The sequence below is a fragment of the Eleutherodactylus coqui genome, chromosome 5 (genome assembly GCF_035609145.1).
Source record: "Eleutherodactylus coqui strain aEleCoq1 chromosome 5, aEleCoq1.hap1, whole genome shotgun sequence".
Classification (NCBI taxonomy): Eukaryota; Metazoa; Chordata; class Amphibia; order Anura; family Eleutherodactylidae; genus Eleutherodactylus; species Eleutherodactylus coqui.
Genome location: NC_089841.1, coordinates 40,723,703 through 40,741,440, shown reverse-complemented (window position 1 = coordinate 40,741,440; position 17,738 = coordinate 40,723,703). Strand labels below are relative to the sequence as shown.

Sequence of the window (17,738 nt, the reverse complement as noted above, 5' to 3'; positions counted from 1 at the left end):
TGACTTTTAAGGCCGTGAGTAGTTTTCTTTCCTTTTCGGAGGTGCGTTCGCACTGCAGAAAGCCCATAGGAAAGGAAGAGGAGCTGTCAACGGGCATTCTAAGCTGAATGTGCCTGCTCTCGTCAGATCGCGGCCGCCAGCCAGCTTGAGGCCTGGCAAGTACCAGTATGGGTGACCGGCTGGGAATCCCAGGTCCCGTTGACTTTTCAGGCCGTGAGTAGGTTTCTTTCCTTTTCGGAGGTGCGTTCGCACTGCAGAAAGCCCATAGGAAAGGAGGAGGAGCTGTCAACGGGCATTCTAAGCTGAATGTGCCTGCTCTCGTCAGATCGCGGCCGCCAGCCAGCCTGAGGCCTGGCAAGTACCAGTATGGGTGACCGGCTGGGAATCCCAGCTCCCGTTGACTTTTAAGGCCGTGAGTAGGTTTCTTTCCTTTTCGGAGGTGCGTTCGCACTGCAGAAAGCCCATAGGAAAGGAGGAGGAGCTGTCAACGGGCATTCTAAGCTGAATGTGCCTGCTCTCGTCAGATCGCGGCCACCAGCCAGCTTGAGGGCTGGCAAGTACCAGTATGGGTGACCGGCTGGGAATCCCAGGTCCCGTTGACTTTTAAGGCCGTGAGTAGGTTTCTTTCCTTTTCGGAGGTGCGTTCGCACTGCAGAAAGCCCATAGGAAAGGAGGAGGAGCTGTCAACGGGCATTCTAAGCTGAATGTGCCTGCTCTCGTCAGATCGCGGCCGCCAGCCAGCTTGAGGCCTGGCAAGTACCAGTATGGGTGACCGGCTGGGAATCCCAGGTCCCAATGACTTTTAAGGCCGTGAGTAGGTTTCTTTCCTTTTCGGAGGTGCGTTCGCACTGCAGAAAGCCCATAGGAAAGGAAGAGGAGCTGTCAACGGGCATTCTAAGCTGAATGTGCCTGCTCTCGTCAGATCGCGGCCGCCAGCCAGCTTGAGGCCTGGCAAGTACCAGTATGGGTGACCGGCTGGGAATCCCAGGTCCCAATGACTTTTAAGGCCGTGAGTAGGTTTCTTTCCTTTTCGGAGGTGCGTTCGCACTGCAGAAAGCCCATAGGAAAGGAGGAGAAGCTGTCAACGGGCATTCTAAGCTGAATGTGCCTGCTCTCGTCAGATCGCGGCCGCCAGCCAGCTTGAGGCCTGGCAAGTACTAGTATGGGTGACCGGCTGGGAATCCCAGGTCCCGTTGACTTTTAAGGCCGTGAGTAGTTTTCATTCCTTTTCGGAGGTGCGTTCGCACTGCAGAAAGCCCATAGGAAAGGAAGAGGAGCTGTCATTGGGCATTCTAAGCTGAATGTGCCTGCTCTCGTCAGATTGCGGCCGCCAGCCAGCTTGAGGCCTGGCAAGTACCAGTATGGGTGACCGGCTGGGAATCCCAGGTCCTGTTGACTTTTAAGGCCGTGTGTAGGTTTCTTTCCTTTTCGGAGGTGCGTTCGCACTGCAGAAAGCCCATAGGAAAGGAGGAGGAGCTGTCAACGGGCATTCTAAGCTGAATGTGCCTGCTCTCGTCAGATCACGGCCGCCAGCCAGCTTGAGGCCTGGCAAGTACCAGTATGGGTGACCGGCTGGGAATCCCAGGTCCCGTTGACTTTTAAGGCTGTGAGTAGGTTTCTTTCCTTTTCGGAGGTGCGTTTGCACTGCAGAAAGCCCATAGGAAAGGAGGAGGAGCTGTCAACGGGCATTCTAAGCTGCATGTGCCTCCTCTCGTCAGATCGTGGCCGCCAGCCAGCTTGAGGCCTGGCAAGTACCAGTATGGGTGACCGGCTGGGAATCCCAGGTCCCGCTGACTTTTAATTCCGTGAGTAGGTTTCTTTCCTTTTCGGAGGTGCGTTCGCACTGCAGAAAGCCCATAGGAAAGGAGGAGAAGCTGTCAACGGGCATTCTAAGCTGAATGTGCCTGCTCTCGTCAGATCGCGGCCGCCAGCCAGCTTGAGGCCTGGCAAGTACTAGTATGGGTGACTGGCTGGGAATCCCAGGTCCCGTTGACTTTTAAGGCCGTGAGTAGTTTTCATTCCTTTTCGGAGGTGCGTTCGCACTGCAGAAAGCCCATAGGAAAGGAAGAGGAGCTGTCAATGGGCATTCTAAGCTGAATGTGCCTGCTCTCGTCAGATTGCGGCCACCAGCCAGCTTGAGGCCTGGCAAGTACCAGTATGGGTGACCGGCTGGGAATCCCAGGTCCTGTTGACTTTTAAGGCCGTGTGTAGGTTTCTTTCCTTTTCGGAGGTGCGTTCGCACTGCAGAAAGCCCATAGGAAAGGAGGAGGAGCTGTCAACGGGCATTCTAAGCTGAATGTGCCTGCTCTCGTCAGATCACGGCCGCCAGCCAGCTTGAGGCCTGGCAAGTACCAGTATGGGTGACCGGCTGGGAATCCCAGGTCCCGTTGACTTTTAAGGCCGTGAGTAGGTTTCTTTCCTTTTCGGAGGTGCGTTCGCACTGCAGAAAGCCCATAGGAAAGGAGGAGGAGCTGTCAACGGGCATTCTAAGCTGAATGTGCCTGCTCTCGTCAGATCGCGGCCGCCAGCCAGCTTGAGGCCTGGCAAGTACTAGTATGGGTGACCGGCTGGGAATCCCAGGTCCCGTTGACTTTTAAGGCCGTGAGTAGTTTTCATTCCTTTTCGGAGGTGCGTTCGCACTGCAGAAAGCCCATAGGAAAGGAAGAGGAGCTGTCAATGGGCATTCTAAGCTGAATGTGCCTGCTCTCGTCAGATTGCGGCCGCCAGCCAGCTTGAGGCCTGGCAAGTACCAGTATGGGTGACCGGCTGGGAATCCCAGGTCCTGTTGACTTTTAAGGCCGTGTGTAGGTTTCTTTCCTTTTCGGAGGTGCGTTCGCACTGCAGAAAGCCCATAGGAAAGGAGGAGGAGCTGTCAACGGGCATTCTAAGCTGAATGTGCCTGCTCTCGTCAGATCACGGCCGCCAGCCAGCTTGAGGCCTGGCAAGTACCAGTATGGGTGACCGGCTGGGAATCCCAGGTCCCGTTGACTTTTAAGGCTGTGAGTAGGTTTCTTTCCTTTTCGGAGGTGCGTTTGCACTGCAGAAAGCCCATAGGAAAGGAGGAGGAGCTGTCAACGGGCATTCTAAGCTGAATGTGCCTCCTCTCGTCAGATCGCGGCCGCCAGCCAGCTTGAGGCCTGGCAAGTACCAGTATGGGTGACCGGCTGGGAATCCCAGGTCCCGCTGACTTTTAATTCCGTGAGTAGGTTTCTTTCCTTTTCGGAGGTGCGTTCGCACTGCAGAAAGCCCATAGGAAAGGAGGAGGAGCTGTCATCGGGCATTCTAAGCTGAATGTGCCTGCTCTCGTCTGATCGCGGCCGCCAGCCAGCTTGAGGCCTGGCAAGTACCAGTATGGGTGACCGGCTGGGAATCCCAGGTCCCGTTGACTTTTAATTCCGTGAGTAGGTTTCTTTCCTTTTCGGAGGTGCGTTCGCACTGCAGAAAGCCCATAGGAAAGGAGGAGGAGCTGTCAACGGGCATTCTAAGCTTAATGTACCTGCTCTCGTCAGATCGCGGCCGCCAGCCAGCTTGAGGCCTGGCAAGTACCAGTATGGGTGACCGGCTGGGAATCCCAGGTCCCGTTGACTTTTAAGGCCGTGAGTAGGTTTCTTTCCTTTTCGGAGGTGCGTTTGCACTGCAGAAAGCCCATAGGAAAGGAGGAGAAGCTGTCAACGGGCATTCTAAGCTGAATGTGCCTGCTATCGTCAGATCGCCGCCGCCAGCCAGCTTGAGGCCTGGCAAGTACCAGTATGGGTGACCGGCTGGGAATCCCAGGTCCTGTTGACTTTTAAGGCCGTGAGTAGTTTTCTTTCCTTTTCGGAGGTGCGTTCGCACTGCAGAAAGCCCATAGGAAAGGAAGAGGAGCTGTCAACGGGCATTCTAAGCTGAATGTGCCTGCTCTCGTCAGATCGCGGCCGCCAGCCAGCTTGAGGCCTGGCAAGTACCAGTATGGGTGACCGGCTGGGAATCCCAGGTCCCGTTGACTTTTCAGGCCGTGAGTAGGTTTCTTTCCTTTTCGGAGGTGCGTTCGCACTGCAGAAAGCCCATAGGAAAGGAGGAGGAGCTGTCAACGGGCATTCTAAGCTGAATGTGCCTGCTCTCGTCAGATCGCGGCCGCCAGCCAGCCTGAGGCCTGGCAAGTACCAGTATGGGTGACCGGCTGGGAATCCCAGCTCCCGTTGACTTTTAAGGCCGTGAGTAGGTTTCTTTCCTTTTCGGAGGTGCGTTCGCACTGCAGAAAGCCCATAGGAAAGGAGGAGGAGCTGTCAACGGGCATTCTAAGCTGAATGTGCCTGCTCTCGTCAGATCGCGGCCACCAGCCAGCTTGAGGGCTGGCAAGTACCAGTATGGGTGACCGGCTGGGAATCCCAGGTCCCGTTGACTTTTAAGGCCGTGAGTAGGTTTCTTTCCTTTTCGGAGGTGCGTTCGCACTGCAGAAAGCCCATAGGAAAGGAGGAGGAGCTGTCAATGGGCATTCTAAGCTGAATGTGCCTGCTCTCGTCAGATCGCGGCCGCCAGCCAGCTTGAGGCCTGGCAAGTACCAGTATGGGTGACCGGCTGGGAATCCCAGGTCCCAATGACTTTTAAGGCCGTGAGTAGGTTTCTTTCCTTTTCGGAGGTGCGTTCGCACTGCAGAAAGCCCATAGGAAAGGAAGAGGAGCTGTCAACGGGCATTCTAAGCTGAATGTGCCTGCTCTCGTCAGATCGCGGCCGCCAGCCAGCTTGAGGCCTGGCAAGTACCAGTATGGGTGACCGGCTGGGAATCCCAAGTCCCAATGACTTTTAAGGCCGTGAGTAGGTTTCTTTCCTTTTCGGAGGTGCGTTCGCACTGCAGAAAGCCCATAGGAAAGGAGGAGAAGCTGTCAACGGGCATTCTAAGCTGAATGTGCCTGCTCTCGTCAGATCGCGGCCGCCAGCCAGCTTGAGGCCTGGCAAGTACTAGTATGGGTGACCGGCTGGGAATCCCAGGTCCCGTTGACTTTTAAGGCCGTGAGTAGTTTTCATTCCTTTTCGGAGGTGCGTTCGCACTGCAGAAAGCCCATAGGAAAGGAAGAGGAGCTGTCATTGGGCATTCTAAGCTGAATGTGCCTGCTCTCGTCAGATTGCGGCCGCCAGCCAGCTTGAGGCCTGGCAAGTACCAGTATGGGTGACCGGCTGGGAATCCCAGGTCCTGTTGACTTTTAAGGCCGTGTGTAGGTTTCTTTCCTTTTCGGAGGTGCGTTCGCACTGCAGAAAGCCCATAGGAAAGGAGGAGGAGCTGTCAACGGGCATTCTAAGCTGAATGTGCCTGCTCTCGTCAGATCACGGCCGCCAGCCAGCTTGAGGCCTGGCAAGTACCAGTATGGGTGACCGGCTGGGAATCCCAGGTCCCGTTGACTTTTAAGGCTGTGAGTAGGTTTCTTTCCTTTTCGGAGGTGCGTTTGCACTGCAGAAAGCCCATAGGAAAGGAGGAGGAGCTGTCAACGGGCATTCTAAGCTGCATGTGCCTCCTCTCGTCAGATCGTGGCCGCCAGCCAGCTTGAGGCCTGGCAAGTACCAGTATGGGTGACCGGCTGGGAATCCCAGGTCCCGCTGACTTTTAATTCCGTGAGTAGGTTTCTTTCCTTTTCGGAGGTGCGTTCGCACTGCAGAAAGCCCATAGGAAAGGAGGAGGAGCTGTCATCGGGCATTCTAAGCTGAATGTGCCTGCTCTCATCTGATCGCGGCCGCCAGCCAGCTTGAGGCCTGGCAAGTACCAGTATGGGTGACCGGCTGGGAATCCCAGGTCCCGTTGACTTTTAATTCCGTGAGTAGGTTTCTTTCCTTTTCGGAGGTGCGTTCGCACTGCAGAAAGCCCATAGGAAAGGAGGAGGAGCTGTCAACGGGCATTCTAAGCTGAATGTCCCTGCTCTCGTCAGATCGCGGCTGCCAGCCAGCTTGAGGCCTGGCAAGTACCAGTATGGGTGACCGGCTGGGAATCCCAGGTCCCGTTGACTTTTAAGGCCGTGAGTAGGTTTCTTTCCTTTTCGGAGGTGCGTTCGCACTGCAGAAAGCCCATAGAAAAGGAGGAGGAGCTGTCAACGGGCATTCTAAGCTGAATGTGCCTGCTCTCGTCAGATCGCGGCCGCCAGCCAGCTTGAGGCCTGGCAAGTACCAGTATGGGTGACCGGCTGGGAATCCCAGGTCCCGTTGACTTTTAAGGCCGTGAGTAGTTTTCTTTCCTTTTCGGAGGTGCGTTCGCACTGCAGAAAGCCCATAGGAAAGGAAGAGGAGCTGTCAACGGGCATTCTAAGCTGAATGTGCCTGCTCTCGTCAGATCGCGGCCGCCAGCCAGCTTGAGGCCTGGCAAGTACCAGTATGGGTGACCGGCTGGGAATCCCAGGTCCCGTTGGCTTTTCAGGCCGTGAGTAGGTTTCTTTCCTTTTCGGAGGTGCGTTCGCACTGCAGAAAGCCCATAGGAAAGGAGGAGGAGCTGTCAACGGGCATTCTAAGCTGAATGTGCCTGCTCTCGTCAGATCGCGGCCGCCAGCCAGCTTGAGGCCTGGCAAGTACCAGTATGGGTGACCGGCTGGGAATCCCAGGTCCCGTTGACTTTTAAGGCCGTGAGTAGGTTTCTTTCCTTTTCGGAGGTGCGTTCGCACTGCAGAAAGCCCATAGGAAAGGAGGAGGAGCTGTCAACGGGCATTCTAAGCTGAATGTGCCTGCTCTCGTCAGATCGCGGCCACCAGCCAGCTTGAGGGCTGGCAAGTACCAGTATGGGTGACCGGCTGGGAATCCCAGGTCCCGTTGACTTTTAAGGCCGTGAGTAGGTTTCTTTCCTTTTCGGAGGTGCGTTCGCACTGCAGAAAGCCCATAGGAAAGGAGGAGGAGCTGTCAACGGGCATTCTAAGCTGAATGTGCCTGCTCTCGTCAGATCGCGGCCGCCAGCCAGCTTGAGGCCTGGCAAGTACCAGTATGGGTGACCGGCTGGGAATCCCAGGTCCCGTTGACTTTTAAGGCCGTGAGTAGGTTTCTTTCCTTTTCGGAGGTGCGTTCGCACTGCAGAAAGCCCATAGGAAAGGAGGAGGAGCTGTCAACGGGCATTCTAAGCTGAATGTGCCTGCTCTCGTCAGATCGCGGCCGCCAGCCAGCTTGAGGCCTGGCAAGTACCAGTATGGGTGACCGGCTGGGAATCCCAGGTCCCGTTGACTTTTAAGGCCGTGAGTAGGTTTCTTTCCTTTTCGGAGGTGCGTTCGCACTGCAGAAAGCCCATAGGAAAGGAGGAGGAGCTGTCAACGGGCATTCTAAGCTAAATGTGCCTGCTCTCGTCAGATCGCGGCCGCCAGCCAGCTTGAGGCCTGGCAAGTACCAGTATGGGTGACCGGCTGGGAATCCCAGGTCCCAATGACTTTTAAGGCCGTGAGTAGGTTTCTTTCCTTTTCGGAGGTGCGTTCGCACTGCAGAAAGCCCATAGGAAAGGAGGAGAAGCTGTCAACGGGCATTCTAAGCTGAATGTGCCTGCTCTCGTCAGATCGCGGCCGCCAGCCAGCTTGAGGCCTGGCAAGTACTAGTATGGGTGACCGGCTGGGAATCCCAGGTCCCGTTGACTTTTAAGGCCGTGAGTAGTTTTCATTCCTTTTCGGAGGTGCGTTCGCACTGCAGAAAGCCCATAGGAAAGGAAGAGGAGCTGTCAATGGGCATTCTAAGCTGAATGTGCCTGCTCTCGTCAGATTGCGGCCACCAGCCAGCTTGAGGCCTGGCAAGTACCAGTATGGGTGACCGGCTGGGAATCCCAGGTCCTGTTGACTTTTAAGGCCGTGTGTAGGTTTCTTTCCTTTTCGGAGGTGCGTTCGCACTGCAGAAAGCCCATAGGAAAGGAGGAGGAGCTGTCAACGGGCATTCTAAGCTGAATGTGCCTGCTCTCGTCAGATCACGGCCGCCAGCCAGCTTGAGGCCTGGCAAGTACCAGTATGGGTGACCGGCTGGGAATCCCAGGTCCCGTTGACTTTTAAGGCCGTGAGTAGGTTTCTTTCCTTTTCGGAGGTGCGTTCGCACTGCAGAAAGCCCATAGGAAAGGAGGAGGAGCTGTCAACGGGCATTCTAAGCTGAATGTGCCTGCTCTCGTCAGATCGCGGCCGCCAGCCAGCTTGAGGCCTGGCAAGTACTAGTATGGGTGACCGGCTGGGAATCCCAGGTCCCGTTGACTTTTAAGGCCGTGAGTAGTTTTCATTCCTTTTCGGAGGTGCGTTCGCACTGCAGAAAGCCCATAGGAAAGGAAGAGGAGCTGTCAATGGGCATTCTAAGCTGAATGTGCCTGCTCTCGTCAGATTGCGGCCGCCAGCCAGCTTGAGGCCTGGCAAGTACCAGTATGGGTGACCGGCTGGGAATCCCAGGTCCTGTTGACTTTTAAGGCCGTGTGTAGGTTTCTTTCCTTTTCGGAGGTGCGTTCGCACTGCAGAAAGCCCATAGGAAAGGAGGAGGAGCTGTCAACGGGCATTCTAAGCTGAATGTGCCTGCTCTCGTCAGATCACGGCCGCCAGCCAGCTTGAGGCCTGGCAAGTACCAGTATGGGTGACCGGCTGGGAATCCCAGGTCCCGTTGACTTTTAAGGCTGTGAGTAGGTTTCTTTCCTTTTCGGAGGTGCGTTTGCACTGCAGAAAGCCCATAGGAAAGGAGGAGGAGCTGTCAACGGGCATTCTAAGCTGAATGTGCCTCCTCTCGTCAGATCGCGGCCGCCAGCCAGCTTGAGGCCTGGCAAGTACCAGTATGGGTGACCGGCTGGGAATCCCAGGTCCCGCTGACTTTTAATTCCGTGAGTAGGTTTCTTTCCTTTTCGGAGGTGCGTTCGCACTGCAGAAAGCCCATAGGAAAGGAGGAGGAGCTGTCATCGGGCATTCTAAGCTGAATGTGCCTGCTCTCGTCTGATCGCGGCCGCCAGCCAGCTTGAGGCCTGGCAAGTACCAGTATGGGTGACCGGCTGGGAATCCCAGGTCCCGTTGACTTTTAATTCCGTGAGTAGGTTTCTTTCCTTTTCGGAGGTGCGTTCGCACTGCAGAAAGCCCATAGGAAAGGAGGAGGAGCTGTCAACGGGCATTCTAAGCTTAATGTACCTGCTCTCGTCAGATCGCGGCCGCCAGCCAGCTTGAGGCCTGGCAAGTACCAGTATGGGTGACCGGCTGGGAATCCCAGGTCCCGTTGACTTTTAAGGCCGTGAGTAGGTTTCTTTCCTTTTCGGAGGTGCGTTTGCACTGCAGAAAGCCCATAGGAAAGGAGGAGAAGCTGTCAACGGGCATTCTAAGCTGAATGTGCCTGCTATCGTCAGATCGCCGCCGCCAGCCAGCTTGAGGCCTGGCAAGTACCAGTATGGGTGACCGGCTGGGAATCCCAGGTCCTGTTGACTTTTAAGGCCGTGAGTAGTTTTCTTTCCTTTTCGGAGGTGCGTTCGCACTGCAGAAAGCCCATAGGAAAGGAAGAGGAGCTGTCAACGGGCATTCTAAGCTGAATGTGCCTGCTCTCGTCAGATCGCGGCCGCCAGCCAGCTTGAGGCCTGGCAAGTACCAGTATGGGTGACCGGCTGGGAATCCCAGGTCCCGTTGACTTTTCAGGCCGTGAGTAGGTTTCTTTCCTTTTCGGAGGTGCGTTCGCACTGCAGAAAGCCCATAGGAAAGGAGGAGGAGCTGTCAACGGGCATTCTAAGCTGAATGTGCCTGCTCTCGTCAGATCGCGGCCGCCAGCCAGCCTGAGGCCTGGCAAGTACCAGTATGGGTGACCGGCTGGGAATCCCAGCTCCCGTTGACTTTTAAGGCCGTGAGTAGGTTTCTTTCCTTTTCGGAGGTGCGTTCGCACTGCAGAAAGCCCATAGGAAAGGAGGAGGAGCTGTCAACGGGCATTCTAAGCTGAATGTGCCTGCTCTCGTCAGATCGCGGCCACCAGCCAGCTTGAGGGCTGGCAAGTACCAGTATGGGTGACCGGCTGGGAATCCCAGGTCCCGTTGACTTTTAAGGCCGTGAGTAGGTTTCTTTCCTTTTCGGAGGTGCGTTCGCACTGCAGAAAGCCCATAGGAAAGGAGGAGGAGCTGTCAACGGGCATTCTAAGCTGAATGTGCCTGCTCTCGTCAGATCGCGGCCGCCAGCCAGCTTGAGGCCTGGCAAGTACCAGTATGGGTGACCGGCTGGGAATCCCAGGTCCCAATGACTTTTAAGGCCGTGAGTAGGTTTCTTTCCTTTTCGGAGGTGCGTTCGCACTGCAGAAAGCCCATAGGAAAGGAAGAGGAGCTGTCAATGGGCATTCTAAGCTGAATGTGCCTGCTCTCGTCAGATCGCGGCCGCCAGCCAGCTTGAGGCCTGGCAAGTACCAGTATGGGTGACCGGCTGGGAATCCCAGGTCCCAATGACTTTTAAGGCCGTGAGTAGGTTTCTTTCCTTTTCGGAGGTGCGTTCGCACTGCAGAAAGCCCATAGGAAAGGAGGAGAAGCTGTCAACGGGCATTCTAAGCTGAATGTGCCTGCTCTCGTCAGATCGCGGCCGCCAGCCAGCTTGAGGCCTGGCAAGTACTAGTATGGGTGACCGGCTGGGAATCCCAGGTCCCGTTGACTTTTAAGGCCGTGAGTAGTTTTCATTCCTTTTCGGAGGTGCGTTCGCACTGCAGAAAGCCCATAGGAAAGGAAGAGGAGCTGTCATTGGGCATTCTAAGCTGAATGTGCCTGCTCTCGTCAGATTGCGGCCGCCAGCCAGCTTGAGGCCTGGCAAGTACCAGTATGGGTGACCGGCTGGGAATCCCAGGTCCTGTTGACTTTTAAGGCCGTGTGTAGGTTTCTTTCCTTTTCGGAGGTGCGTTCGCACTGCAGAAAGCCCATAGGAAAGGAGGAGGAGCTGTCAACGGGCATTCTAAGCTGAATGTGCCTGCTCTCGTCAGATCACGGCCGCCAGCCAGCTTGAGGCCTGGCAAGTACCAGTATGGGTGACCGGCTGGGAATCCCAGGTCCCGTTGACTTTTAAGGCTGTGAGTAGGTTTCTTTCCTTTTCGGAGGTGCGTTTGCACTGCAGAAAGCCCATAGGAAAGGAGGAGGAGCTGTCAACGGGCATTCTAAGCTGCATGTGCCTCCTCTCGTCAGATCGTGGCCGCCAGCCAGCTTGAGGCCTGGCAAGTACCAGTATGGGTGACCGGCTGGGAATCCCAGGTCCCGCTGACTTTTAATTCCGTGAGTAGGTTTCTTTCCTTTTCGGAGGTGCGTTCGCACTGCAGAAAGCCCATAGGAAAGGAGGAGGAGCTGTCATCGGGCATTCTAAGCTGAATGTGCCTGCTCTCATCTGATCGCGGCCGCCAGCCAGCTTGAGGCCTGGCAAGTACCAGTATGGGTGACCGGCTGGGAATCCCAGGTCCCGTTGACTTTTAATTCCGTGAGTAGGTTTCTTTCCTTTTCGGAGGTGCGTTCGCACTGCAGAAAGCCCATAGGAAAGGAGGAGGAGCTGTCAACGGGCATTCTAAGCTGAATGTCCCTGCTCTCGTCAGATCGCGGCTGCCAGCCAGCTTGAGGCCTGGCAAGTACCAGTATGGGTGACCGGCTGGGAATCCCAGGTCCCGTTGACTTTTAAGGCCGTGAGTAGGTTTCTTTCCTTTTCGGAGGTGCGTTCGCACTGCAGAAAGCCCATAGAAAAGGAGGAGGAGCTGTCAACGGGCATTCTAAGCTGAATGTGCCTGCTCTCGTCAGATCGCGGCCGCCAGCCAGCTTGAGGCCTGGCAAGTACCAGTATGGGTGACCGGCTGGGAATCCCAGGTCCCGTTGACTTTTAAGGCCGTGAGTAGTTTTCTTTCCTTTTCGGAGGTGCGTTCGCACTGCAGAAAGCCCATAGGAAAGGAAGAGGAGCTGTCAACGGGCATTCTAAGCTGAATGTGCCTGCTCTCGTCAGATCGCGGCCGCCAGCCAGCTTGAGGCCTGGCAAGTACCAGTATGGGTGACCGGCTGGGAATCCCAGGTCCCGTTGGCTTTTCAGGCCGTGAGTAGGTTTCTTTCCTTTTCGGAGGTGCGTTCGCACTGCAGAAAGCCCATAGGAAAGGAGGAGGAGCTGTCAACGGGCATTCTAAGCTGAATGTGCCTGCTCTCGTCAGATCGCGGCCGCCAGCCAGCTTGAGGCCTGGCAAGTACCAGTATGGGTGACCGGCTGGGAATCCCAGGTCCCGTTGACTTTTAAGGCCGTGAGTAGGTTTCTTTCCTTTTCGGAGGTGCGTTCGCACTGCAGAAAGCCCATAGGAAAGGAGGAGGAGCTGTCAACGGGCATTCTAAGCTGAATGTGCCTGCTCTCGTCAGATCGCGGCCACCAGCCAGCTTGAGGGCTGGCAAGTACCAGTATGGGTGACCGGCTGGGAATCCCAGGTCCCGTTGACTTTTAAGGCCGTGAGTAGGTTTCTTTCCTTTTCGGAGGTGCGTTCGCACTGCAGAAAGCCCATAGGAAAGGAGGAGGAGCTGTCAACGGGCATTCTAAGCTGAATGTGCCTGCTCTCGTCAGATCGCGGCCGCCAGCCAGCTTGAGGCCTGGCAAGTACCAGTATGGGTGACCGGCTGGGAATCCCAGGTCCCGTTGACTTTTAAGGCCGTGAGTAGGTTTCTTTCCTTTTCGGAGGTGCGTTCGCACTGCAGAAAGCCCATAGGAAAGGAGGAGGAGCTGTCAACGGGCATTCTAAGCTGAATGTGCCTGCTCTCGTCAGATCGCGGCCGCCAGCCAGCTTGAGGCCTGGCAAGTACCAGTATGGGTGACCGGCTGGGAATCCCAGGTCCCGTTGACTTTTAAGGCCGTGAGTAGGTTTCTTTCCTTTTCGGAGGTGCGTTCGCACTGCAGAAAGCCCATAGGAAAGGAGGAGGAGCTGTCAACGGGCATTCTAAGCTAAATGTGCCTGCTCTCGTCAGATCGCGGCCGCCAGCCAGCTTGAGGCCTGGCAAGTACCAGTATGGGTGACCGGCTGGGAATCCCAGGTCCCAATGACTTTTAAGGCCGTGAGTAGGTTTCTTTCCTTTTCGGAGGTGCGTTCGCACTGCAGAAAGCCCATAGGAAAGGAGGAGAAGCTGTCAACGGGCATTCTAAGCTGAATGTGCCTGCTCTCGTCAGATCGCGGCCGCCAGCCAGCTTGAGGCCTGGCAAGTACTAGTATGGGTGACCGGCTGGGAATCCCAGGTCCCGTTGACTTTTAAGGCCGTGAGTAGTTTTCATTCCTTTTCGGAGGTGCGTTCGCACTGCAGAAAGCCCATAGGAAAGGAAGAGGAGCTGTCAATGGGCATTCTAAGCTGAATGTGCCTGCTCTCGTCAGATTGCGGCCGCCAGCCAGCTTGAGGCCTGGCAAGTACCAGTATGGGTGACCGGCTGGGAATCCCAGGTCCTGTTGACTTTTAAGGCCGTGTGTAGGTTTCTTTCCCTTTCGGAGGTGCGTTCGCACTGCAGAAAGCCCATAGGAAAGGAGGAGGAGCTGTCAACGGGCATTCTAAGCTGAATGTGCCTGCTCTCGTCAGATCACGGCCGCCAGCCAGCTTGAGGCCTGGCAAGTACCAGTATGGGTGACCGGCTGGGAATCCCAGGTCCCGCTGACTTTTAAGGCTGTGAGTAGGTTTCTTTCCTTTTCGGAGGTGCGTTTGCACTGCAGAAAGCCCATAGGAAAGGAGGAGGAGCTGTCAACGGGCATTCTAAGCTGAATGTGCCTCCTCTCGTCAGATCGCGGCCGCCAGCCAGCTTGAGGCCTGGCAAGTACCAGTATGGGTGACCGGCTGGGAATCCCAGGTCCCGCTGACTTTTAATTCCGTGAGTAGGTTTCTTTCCTTTTCGGAGGTGCGTTCGCACTGCAGAAAGCCCATAGGAAAGGAGGAGGAGCTGTCATCGGGCATTCTAAGCTGAATGTGCCTGCTCTCGTCAGATCGCGGCCGCCAGCCAGCTTGAGGCCTGGCAAGTACCAGTATGGGTGACCGGCTGGGAATCCCAGGTCCCGTTGACTTTTAATTCCGTGAGTAGGTTTCTTTCCTTTTCGGAGGTGCGTTCGCACTGCAGAAAGCCCATAGGAAAGGAGGAGGAGCTGTCAACGGGCATTCTAAGCTGAATGTGCCTGCTCTCGTCAGATCACGGCCGCCAGCCAGCTTGAGGCCTGGCAAGTACCAGTATGGGTGACCGGCTGGGAATCGCAGGTCCCGTTGACTTTTAAGGCCGTGAGTAGGTTTCTTTCCTTTTCGGAGGTGCGTTCGCACTGCAGAAAGCCCATAGGAAAGGAGGAGGAGCTGTCAACGGGCATTCTAAGCTGAATGTGCCTGCTCTCGTCAGATCGCGGCCGCCAGCCAGCTTGAGGCCTGGCAAGTACTAGTATGGGTGACCGGCTGGGAATCCCAGGTCCCGTTGACTTTTAAGGCCGTGAGTAGTTTTCATTCCTTTTCGGAGGTGCGTTCGCACTGCAGAAAGCCCATAGGAAAGGAAGAGGAGCTGTCAATGGGCATTCTAAGCTGAATGTGCCTGCTCTCGTCAGATTGCGGCCGCCAGCCAGCTTGAGGCCTGGCAAGTACCAGTATGGGTGACCGGCTGGGAATCCCAGGTCCTGTTGACTTTTAAGGCCGTGTGTAGGTTTCTTTCCTTTTCGGAGGTGCGTTCGCACTGCAGAAAGCCCATAGGAAAGGAGGAGGAGCTGTCAACGGGCATTCTAAGCTGAATGTGCCTGCTCTCGTCAGATCACGGCCGCCAGCCAGCTTGAGGCCTGGCAAGTACCAGTATGGGTGACCGGCTGGGAATCCCAGGTCCCGTTGACTTTTAAGGCTGTGAGTAGGTTTCTTTCCTTTTCGGAGGTGCGTTTGCACTGCAGAAAGCCCATAGGAAAGGAGGAGGAGCTGTCAACGGGCATTCTAAGCTGAATGTGCCTCCTCTCGTCAGATCGCGGCCGCCAGCCAGCTTGAGGCCTGGCAAGTACCAGTATGGGTGACCGGCTGGGAATCCCAGGTCCCGCTGACTTTTAATTCCGTGAGTAGGTTTCTTTCCTTTTCGGAGGTGCGTTCGCACTGCAGAAAGCCCATAGGAAAGGAGGAGGAGCTGTCATCGGGCATTCTAAGCTGAATGTGCCTGCTCTCGTCTGATCGCGGCCGCCAGCCAGCTTGAGGCCTGGCAAGTACCAGTATGGGTGACCGGCTGGGAATCCCAGGTCCCGCTGACTTTTAATTCCGTGAGTAGGTTTCTTTCCTTTTCGGAGGTGCGTTCGCACTGCAGAAAGCCCATAGGAAAGGAGGAGGAGCTGTCAACGGGCATTCTAAGCTGAATGTGCCTGCTCTCGTCAGATCACGGCCGCCAGCCAGCTTGAGGCCTGGCAAGTACCAGTATGGGTGACCGGCTGGGAATCCCAGGTCCCATTGACTTTTAAGGCCGTGAGTAGGTTTCTTTCCTTTTCGGAGGTGCGTTCGCACTGCAGAAAGCCCATAGGAAAGGAGGAGGAGCTGTCAACGGGCATTCTAAGCTTAATGTACCTGCTCTCGTCAGATCGCGGCCGCCAGCCAGCTTGAGGCCTGGCAAGTACCAGTATGGGTGACCGGCTGGGAATCCCAGGTCCCGTTGACTTTTAAGGCCGTGAGTAGGTTTCTTTCCTTTTCGGAGGTGCGTTTGCACTGCAGAAAGCCCATAGGAAAGGAGGAGAAGCTGTCAACGGGCATTCTAAGCTGAATGTGCCTGCTATCGTCAGATCGCCGCCGCCAGCCAGCTTGAGGCCTGGCAAGTACCAGTATGGGTGACCGGCTGGGAATCCCAGGTCCCGTTGACTTTTAAGGCCGTGAGTAGTTTTCTTTCCTTTTCGGAGGTGCGTTCGCACTGCAGAAAGCCCATAGGAAAGGAAGAGGAGCTGTCAACGGGCATTCTAAGCTGAATGTGCCTGCTCTCGTCAGATCGCGGCCGCCAGCCAGCTTGAGGCCTGGCAAGTACCAGTATGGGAGACCGTCTGGGAATCCCAGGTCCCGTTGACTTTTCAGGCCGTGAGTAGGTTTCTTTCCTTTTCGGAGGTGCGTTCGCACTGCAGAAAGCCCATAGGAAAGGAGGAGGAGCTGTCAACGGGCATTCTAAGCTGAATGTGCCTGCTCTCGTCAGATCGCGGCCGCCAGCCAGCCTGAGGCCTGGCAAGTACCAGTATGGGTGACCGGCTGGGAATCCCAGCTCCCGTTGACTTTTAAGGCCGTGAGTAGGTTTCTTTCCTTTTCGGAGGTGCGTTCGCACTGCAGAAAGCCCATAGGAAAGGAGGAGGAGCTGTCAACGGGCATTCTAAGCTGAATGTGCCTGCTCTCGTCAGATCGCGGCCACCAGCCAGCTTGAGGGCTGGCAAGTACCAGTATGGGTGACCGGCTGGGAATCCCAGGTCCCGTTGACTTTTAAGGCCGTGAGTAGGTTTCTTTCCTTTTCGGAGGTGCGTTCGCACTGCAGAAAGCCCATAGGAAAGGAGGAGGAGCTGTCAACGGGCATTCTAAGCTGAATGTGCCTGCTCTCGTCAGATCGCGGCCGCCAGCCAGCTTGAGGCCTGGCAAGTACCAGTATGGGTGACCGGCTGGGAATCCCAGGTCCCAATGACTTTTAAGGCCGTGAGTAGGTTTCTTTCCTTTTCGGAGGTGCGTTCGCACTGCAGAAAGCCCATAGGAAAGGAAGAGGAGCTGTCAACGGGCATTCTAAGCTGAATGTGCCTGCTCTCGTCAGATCGCGGCCGCCAGCCAGCTTGAGGCCTGGCAAGTACCAGTATGGGTGACCGGCTGGGAATCCCAGGTCCCAATGACTTTTAAGGCCGTGAGTAGGTTTCTTTCCTTTTCGGAGGTGCGTTCGCACTGCAGAAAGCCCATAGGAAAGGAGGAGAAGCTGTCAACGGGCATTCTAAGCTGAATGTGCCTGCTCTCGTCAGATCGCGGCCGCCAGCCAGCTTGAGGCCTGGCAAGTACTAGTATGGGTGACCGGCTGGGAATCCCAGGTCCCGTTGACTTTTAAGGCCGTGAGTAGTTTTCATTCCTTTTCGGAGGTGCGTTCGCACTGCAGAAAGCCCATAGGAAAGGAAGAGGAGCTGTCATTGGGCATTCTAAGCTGAATGTGCCTGCTCTCGTCAGATTGCGGCCGCCAGCCAGCTTGAGGCCTGGCAAGTACCAGTATGGGTGACCGGCTGGGAATCCCAGGTCCTGTTGACTTTTAAGGCCGTGTGTAGGTTTCTTTCCTTTTCGGAGGTGCGTTCGCACTGCAGAAAGCCCATAGGAAAGGAGGAGGAGCTGTCAACGGGCATTCTAAGCTGAATGTGCCTGCTCTCGTCAGATCACGGCCGCCAGCCAGCTTGAGGCCTGGCAAGTACCAGTATGGGTGACCGGCTGGGAATCCCAGGTCCCGTTGACTTTTAAGGCTGTGAGTAGGTTTCTTTCCTTTTCGGAGGTGCGTTTGCACTGCAGAAAGCCCATAGGAAAGGAGGAGGAGCTGTCAACGGGCATTCTAAGCTGCATGTGCCTCCTCTCGTCAGATCGTGGCCGCCAGCCAGCTTGAGGCCTGGCAAGTACCAGTATGGGTGACCGGCTGGGAATCCCAGGTCCCGCTGACTTTTAATTCCGTGAGTAGGTTTCTTTCCTTTTCGGAGGTGCGTTCGCACTGCAGAAAGCCCATAGGAAAGGAGGAGGAGCTGTCATCGGGCATTCTAAGCTGAATGTGCCTGCTCTCATCTGATCGCGGCCGCCAGCCAGCTTGAGGCCTGGCAAGTACCAGTATGGGTGACCGGCTGGGAATCCCAGGTCCAGTTGACTTTTAATTCCGTGAGTAGGTTTC

General features: G+C 55.8%; 59 pseudogenes; all 59 read left to right on the top strand.

Annotated features, from left to right (window-relative positions):
- Nucleotides 1–85: 85 nt before the first annotated feature.
- LOC136631033 (5S ribosomal RNA) lies at nt 86–204 on the top strand (annotated as a pseudogene).
- Nucleotides 205–483: 279 nt separating this feature from the next.
- Nucleotides 484–602, top strand: LOC136630798 (5S ribosomal RNA; annotated as a pseudogene).
- A 478-nt stretch (nt 603–1,080) lies between these two features.
- LOC136630482 (5S ribosomal RNA) lies at nt 1,081–1,199 on the top strand (annotated as a pseudogene).
- Nucleotides 1,200–1,478: 279 nt separating this feature from the next.
- Nucleotides 1,479–1,597, top strand: LOC136630324 (5S ribosomal RNA; annotated as a pseudogene).
- Nucleotides 1,598–1,876: 279 nt separating this feature from the next.
- LOC136629994 (5S ribosomal RNA) lies at nt 1,877–1,995 on the top strand (annotated as a pseudogene).
- An 80-nt stretch (nt 1,996–2,075) lies between these two features.
- LOC136630667 (5S ribosomal RNA) lies at nt 2,076–2,194 on the top strand (annotated as a pseudogene).
- An 80-nt stretch (nt 2,195–2,274) lies between these two features.
- LOC136630323 (5S ribosomal RNA) lies at nt 2,275–2,393 on the top strand (annotated as a pseudogene).
- An 80-nt stretch (nt 2,394–2,473) lies between these two features.
- LOC136630471 (5S ribosomal RNA) lies at nt 2,474–2,592 on the top strand (annotated as a pseudogene).
- An 80-nt stretch (nt 2,593–2,672) lies between these two features.
- On the top strand, nt 2,673–2,791 carry LOC136630703 (5S ribosomal RNA; annotated as a pseudogene).
- Nucleotides 2,792–2,871: 80 nt separating this feature from the next.
- Nucleotides 2,872–2,990, top strand: LOC136630322 (5S ribosomal RNA; annotated as a pseudogene).
- A 279-nt stretch (nt 2,991–3,269) lies between these two features.
- LOC136630154 (5S ribosomal RNA) lies at nt 3,270–3,388 on the top strand (annotated as a pseudogene).
- Nucleotides 3,389–3,468: 80 nt separating this feature from the next.
- Nucleotides 3,469–3,587, top strand: LOC136629737 (5S ribosomal RNA; annotated as a pseudogene).
- A 279-nt stretch (nt 3,588–3,866) lies between these two features.
- On the top strand, nt 3,867–3,985 carry LOC136631032 (5S ribosomal RNA; annotated as a pseudogene).
- A 279-nt stretch (nt 3,986–4,264) lies between these two features.
- On the top strand, nt 4,265–4,383 carry LOC136630797 (5S ribosomal RNA; annotated as a pseudogene).
- Nucleotides 4,384–4,463: 80 nt separating this feature from the next.
- Nucleotides 4,464–4,582, top strand: LOC136630767 (5S ribosomal RNA; annotated as a pseudogene).
- Nucleotides 4,583–4,861: 279 nt separating this feature from the next.
- LOC136630458 (5S ribosomal RNA) lies at nt 4,862–4,980 on the top strand (annotated as a pseudogene).
- Nucleotides 4,981–5,259: 279 nt separating this feature from the next.
- LOC136630321 (5S ribosomal RNA) lies at nt 5,260–5,378 on the top strand (annotated as a pseudogene).
- A 279-nt stretch (nt 5,379–5,657) lies between these two features.
- Nucleotides 5,658–5,776, top strand: LOC136629964 (5S ribosomal RNA; annotated as a pseudogene).
- Nucleotides 5,777–5,856: 80 nt separating this feature from the next.
- Nucleotides 5,857–5,975, top strand: LOC136629884 (5S ribosomal RNA; annotated as a pseudogene).
- An 80-nt stretch (nt 5,976–6,055) lies between these two features.
- On the top strand, nt 6,056–6,174 carry LOC136631031 (5S ribosomal RNA; annotated as a pseudogene).
- Nucleotides 6,175–6,254: 80 nt separating this feature from the next.
- On the top strand, nt 6,255–6,373 carry LOC136629823 (5S ribosomal RNA; annotated as a pseudogene).
- Nucleotides 6,374–6,453: 80 nt separating this feature from the next.
- On the top strand, nt 6,454–6,572 carry LOC136631030 (5S ribosomal RNA; annotated as a pseudogene).
- An 80-nt stretch (nt 6,573–6,652) lies between these two features.
- LOC136630796 (5S ribosomal RNA) lies at nt 6,653–6,771 on the top strand (annotated as a pseudogene).
- Nucleotides 6,772–6,851: 80 nt separating this feature from the next.
- Nucleotides 6,852–6,970, top strand: LOC136631029 (5S ribosomal RNA; annotated as a pseudogene).
- An 80-nt stretch (nt 6,971–7,050) lies between these two features.
- On the top strand, nt 7,051–7,169 carry LOC136631027 (5S ribosomal RNA; annotated as a pseudogene).
- A 279-nt stretch (nt 7,170–7,448) lies between these two features.
- LOC136630447 (5S ribosomal RNA) lies at nt 7,449–7,567 on the top strand (annotated as a pseudogene).
- An 80-nt stretch (nt 7,568–7,647) lies between these two features.
- LOC136630666 (5S ribosomal RNA) lies at nt 7,648–7,766 on the top strand (annotated as a pseudogene).
- Nucleotides 7,767–7,846: 80 nt separating this feature from the next.
- On the top strand, nt 7,847–7,965 carry LOC136630319 (5S ribosomal RNA; annotated as a pseudogene).
- An 80-nt stretch (nt 7,966–8,045) lies between these two features.
- LOC136630436 (5S ribosomal RNA) lies at nt 8,046–8,164 on the top strand (annotated as a pseudogene).
- An 80-nt stretch (nt 8,165–8,244) lies between these two features.
- LOC136630702 (5S ribosomal RNA) lies at nt 8,245–8,363 on the top strand (annotated as a pseudogene).
- An 80-nt stretch (nt 8,364–8,443) lies between these two features.
- LOC136630318 (5S ribosomal RNA) lies at nt 8,444–8,562 on the top strand (annotated as a pseudogene).
- A 279-nt stretch (nt 8,563–8,841) lies between these two features.
- On the top strand, nt 8,842–8,960 carry LOC136630153 (5S ribosomal RNA; annotated as a pseudogene).
- Nucleotides 8,961–9,040: 80 nt separating this feature from the next.
- LOC136629736 (5S ribosomal RNA) lies at nt 9,041–9,159 on the top strand (annotated as a pseudogene).
- A 279-nt stretch (nt 9,160–9,438) lies between these two features.
- On the top strand, nt 9,439–9,557 carry LOC136631026 (5S ribosomal RNA; annotated as a pseudogene).
- Nucleotides 9,558–9,836: 279 nt separating this feature from the next.
- On the top strand, nt 9,837–9,955 carry LOC136630795 (5S ribosomal RNA; annotated as a pseudogene).
- Nucleotides 9,956–10,234: 279 nt separating this feature from the next.
- On the top strand, nt 10,235–10,353 carry LOC136630766 (5S ribosomal RNA; annotated as a pseudogene).
- An 80-nt stretch (nt 10,354–10,433) lies between these two features.
- LOC136630425 (5S ribosomal RNA) lies at nt 10,434–10,552 on the top strand (annotated as a pseudogene).
- Nucleotides 10,553–10,831: 279 nt separating this feature from the next.
- On the top strand, nt 10,832–10,950 carry LOC136630316 (5S ribosomal RNA; annotated as a pseudogene).
- A 279-nt stretch (nt 10,951–11,229) lies between these two features.
- On the top strand, nt 11,230–11,348 carry LOC136629963 (5S ribosomal RNA; annotated as a pseudogene).
- An 80-nt stretch (nt 11,349–11,428) lies between these two features.
- On the top strand, nt 11,429–11,547 carry LOC136629883 (5S ribosomal RNA; annotated as a pseudogene).
- An 80-nt stretch (nt 11,548–11,627) lies between these two features.
- On the top strand, nt 11,628–11,746 carry LOC136631025 (5S ribosomal RNA; annotated as a pseudogene).
- An 80-nt stretch (nt 11,747–11,826) lies between these two features.
- LOC136629821 (5S ribosomal RNA) lies at nt 11,827–11,945 on the top strand (annotated as a pseudogene).
- Nucleotides 11,946–12,025: 80 nt separating this feature from the next.
- Nucleotides 12,026–12,144, top strand: LOC136631024 (5S ribosomal RNA; annotated as a pseudogene).
- Nucleotides 12,145–12,224: 80 nt separating this feature from the next.
- On the top strand, nt 12,225–12,343 carry LOC136630794 (5S ribosomal RNA; annotated as a pseudogene).
- Nucleotides 12,344–12,423: 80 nt separating this feature from the next.
- LOC136631023 (5S ribosomal RNA) lies at nt 12,424–12,542 on the top strand (annotated as a pseudogene).
- An 80-nt stretch (nt 12,543–12,622) lies between these two features.
- LOC136631022 (5S ribosomal RNA) lies at nt 12,623–12,741 on the top strand (annotated as a pseudogene).
- A 279-nt stretch (nt 12,742–13,020) lies between these two features.
- Nucleotides 13,021–13,139, top strand: LOC136630413 (5S ribosomal RNA; annotated as a pseudogene).
- An 80-nt stretch (nt 13,140–13,219) lies between these two features.
- On the top strand, nt 13,220–13,338 carry LOC136630700 (5S ribosomal RNA; annotated as a pseudogene).
- A 478-nt stretch (nt 13,339–13,816) lies between these two features.
- Nucleotides 13,817–13,935, top strand: LOC136630113 (5S ribosomal RNA; annotated as a pseudogene).
- Nucleotides 13,936–14,214: 279 nt separating this feature from the next.
- On the top strand, nt 14,215–14,333 carry LOC136630401 (5S ribosomal RNA; annotated as a pseudogene).
- Nucleotides 14,334–14,413: 80 nt separating this feature from the next.
- Nucleotides 14,414–14,532, top strand: LOC136630699 (5S ribosomal RNA; annotated as a pseudogene).
- An 80-nt stretch (nt 14,533–14,612) lies between these two features.
- On the top strand, nt 14,613–14,731 carry LOC136630315 (5S ribosomal RNA; annotated as a pseudogene).
- Nucleotides 14,732–15,010: 279 nt separating this feature from the next.
- On the top strand, nt 15,011–15,129 carry LOC136630622 (5S ribosomal RNA; annotated as a pseudogene).
- A 279-nt stretch (nt 15,130–15,408) lies between these two features.
- Nucleotides 15,409–15,527, top strand: LOC136629735 (5S ribosomal RNA; annotated as a pseudogene).
- A 279-nt stretch (nt 15,528–15,806) lies between these two features.
- Nucleotides 15,807–15,925, top strand: LOC136630688 (5S ribosomal RNA; annotated as a pseudogene).
- Nucleotides 15,926–16,204: 279 nt separating this feature from the next.
- LOC136630793 (5S ribosomal RNA) lies at nt 16,205–16,323 on the top strand (annotated as a pseudogene).
- Nucleotides 16,324–16,801: 478 nt separating this feature from the next.
- On the top strand, nt 16,802–16,920 carry LOC136630389 (5S ribosomal RNA; annotated as a pseudogene).
- Nucleotides 16,921–17,199: 279 nt separating this feature from the next.
- LOC136630314 (5S ribosomal RNA) lies at nt 17,200–17,318 on the top strand (annotated as a pseudogene).
- A 279-nt stretch (nt 17,319–17,597) lies between these two features.
- Nucleotides 17,598–17,716, top strand: LOC136630874 (5S ribosomal RNA; annotated as a pseudogene).
- The last annotated feature ends 22 nt before the right edge of the window (nt 17,717–17,738 follow it).